Below are 3,387 nucleotides of genomic sequence, written 5' to 3' on the forward strand. Positions count from 1 at the left end.
ACAATCTAAATTTAATGTTCAATTTAAAAATATATTTGTTATATTAATCATTAAACAATAAAATATGAGAATTAAATATTATAATTATATAATAATAACGTCTTTAACATTAATAATACTAATATTACCTTTAAATAAAATAAAAAATTTCAAATTTGAAAAATAAAAAAATTAAATATATCAATTTATCACACCACATACCATAAAAAGTAATTATACGTTTTTCGTGCTATGAAATATATTGCCAAATTAATAAGCATAATGAGATTGAGTGGGGTGAGATGGTTTCCTCATCCCCATCCTTGTTTTCATTTTATCTTGCGTAGATTGGATTTGCCATGAAAAAAAAAATCTCATTTTCTTTTTTTCACAATTTAAATTTAATGTTCATTTTAAACATACTTGTTATATGGGTGATTAAACCATAAAATATGAAAGTTAAATATAATATTCATATAATAATAATGACTTTAACATTAGTAATATTAATGTTACCTTTAAATAAAATCCAATTTTAAAAATTTCAAAAAATAAAGAATTAAATGTATCCATTTATCACACCATATACCATAAAAAGTAAATATACTTGTCATGCTATGTAACAAATTACAAAATTAAGAAGCGTAATTTAATGGTATAAGGATGGAGATGGAGCGGAGTGAGATGGTTTCCTCATCTCCATCTTTACTTATTTTTCATTTCACTTAGATTGGATTTTCCACGAAAAAAATTCTCGTTTTCTATAAATATAAATTACTTGTCAAATTATTCACAATATAAATTTAATGTTCAATTTAAACATATTTGTTATGTTTGTCATTAAACAGTAAAATATGAAAGTTAAATATAATAATAATGAATTCAAACTTAATAATACTAATGTGACCTTCAAATAAAATTAAAATTTTCAAATTTGAAAAGAAAAATTAAGTGAATTAATTTATTGCACCACATACCATAACAAGTAATTATACTTTTGTCGTGCTATGATACAATTGCCAAACTATTAAGCGTAATTTGATGGTATAAGTATAGAGTGGAGCAGGGTGAAATGATTTCCTCATTTCCATTGCTTCCATTTCATTTCACTGAAATTGGATTTACCACGAAAAAAATTTCATTTTTTTTAAACATCAATTACTTATCAAATTGTTCACAATCTAAATTGATGTTAAATTTAAACATATTTGTTATATTGATCATTAACTAGTAAAATATGAAAATTAAGTATAATAACTATGTAATAATAATGACTTGAACATTAATAATACTAATATTACCTTTAAATATAATACAAATTTTCAAATTTGAAAAATAAAGAATTAAATGTATCAATTTATCACACCACATATCATAAAAAGTAATTATATTGTTTTTGTGCAATGAAACAAATTACCAAATTAAAAAGGATAATTTGATACTATATGGATAGAGATGGAGCTAGATGAGATGGTTTCCTCTTCCCCATCCTTGCTTACTTTTCATTTTGTTGACACTGGATTTTCCACGAAAAAAATTATGCACGAATTCACTCGTCTACAACTAAGTTTTTTCCTTCCTTAATCGGTTGAATTATGCACATATTCATATTAGTAGATACAAATTTGAAAGTAATTTAATGACTAAACTTGTAATTTAGCACTATAATGACATTATCAAATTCCTCATATCCTTGACAAGATTGATTTGAGTTTTAACCATGCCGGATTACTTTGCGGCATTGATGAGGTCGAAAATCGGTTCAGCTTCAGTCCGTTGAGACGTGCTGTTGGCAGGGATGAAGATTTATGGTGAAACAGCGGCAAAGTTGGGAATCGCCGATGCGGTTCACAATGGTGAGGAGGCATTGATGGAGGCAGCAGTGGCGATGGGGGAGAAGTTGGGTAAGAAGAAATGGGAAGGGGAAGCTTACGCAGAGATTAGAAAGAGTCTGTATCCTGAAATGTCTCTGTTAATGAATTGAATGGGAAGATGTAAACCTGGCGTAAAGCTAAAGGAATTGTATTTATATTCGCTGTGTTGTTTTGGTGGATTTGTTTGTCGTGTGGAGAGATTTGGCTGATGCTGCTGCGAAGTATAATAAAAAATATTTTGGACTCTGTTTTCTTCAATTGGCTTGGCTGTTCTCTAGTTTGTTGGTATTAAAAATTGGTTTCTGTTCTCTAGTTTGTTTTGTTTTATTCCCATCTTTAAAATATCACGTTAATTGTTGAGATTCTTCCATCTTGTTCTAAGTTCTGTATGGATTAGATCAATTGAGAACAGATAATATATTATAGTTTATATGAAAACTTGCTATAATTTTGTTAGTCGTCGTCAATTCCAGATGTTAATCATTGTTATGCCATGAAAGATCTAATGCCTTGAAAGCAAAATCGACACGACCTTGGTAGTAAATCGCCAGAAGTTGGTTACTCCCAAGGTTAACACAACACTCTTCTTGTGGACTAAAACTACCATGTCAAACTCAAATTTCACTCTTGTGGACTAAATAACCAATTTTCCTTTTATAAGAACCCAACAAAAATGTTTTGCTAAATTAAATGTAGAAAAGTTTCAGATCTTAATTAAATAAGAAAACGTTTCGTATCTAAATTAATTAGAAAAATATTTCATATCTAAATTAAATAAAAAAACGTTTCATATTTAAATTAAATACAAAAAACTGTTTTAAAAAAATATGAAAATATATTTAAAAATCTTTGGCTAATTTTATTACAAGTCATTCCAGCAAATGATTAATTAAAAAGACAATAAATAATTCATCTGAGCAAATATAGGAGAATAAACTTAAACATCAATATCTTTCTATTTGAATTGATGCATAGTGAAGTAGGGCAACAACTTGATTAGAGAGAGTGAGTTACCTCTTGAACTTTCAATAACTATGGTTGAGACCCCACAACACGTTTTACTCCTTAAATTTCTATCGATTCCGCGATAAAAGTGTGTTATTTAAGGCCATGCACGTAAAACCTCAGGTCAACGTGAAAGTTTTAGAAAAAAACCTTTAAACTTTTTCGTAGAAGGCGATCACACCTTCACAATCCCGTTAATTGCTTCATCAAGTCTACCGCAATAGACCACTCAAAACTGAGCTATGAAGACTTCACATCTAATCCATACCAGGACCAATTTTATCAAGTCTGTCAAAGACAAACCTTTCAAAAACTGAGCTATGAAGATTTTACAATTATTCATCAAGTCTATACTAGGACCACCCAAAGGAAGGGCTGTGGTAATTTTAAAGATTTTAGTTTTGTCCATCAAGCCAGTACTAGGACCACCCAAATGAAGGGCTATGGACCATCAAGTCTATCACAATAGGTCACCCAAATAAAGAACTATGGATCATCAAGTCTATCGCAATATACCACCCAGATAAAG

The sequence above is a fragment of the Benincasa hispida genome, unplaced genomic scaffold, assembly GCF_009727055.1.
Source record: "Benincasa hispida cultivar B227 unplaced genomic scaffold, ASM972705v1 Contig533, whole genome shotgun sequence".
In the NCBI taxonomy this organism is placed as follows: domain Eukaryota; kingdom Viridiplantae; phylum Streptophyta; class Magnoliopsida; order Cucurbitales; family Cucurbitaceae; genus Benincasa; species Benincasa hispida.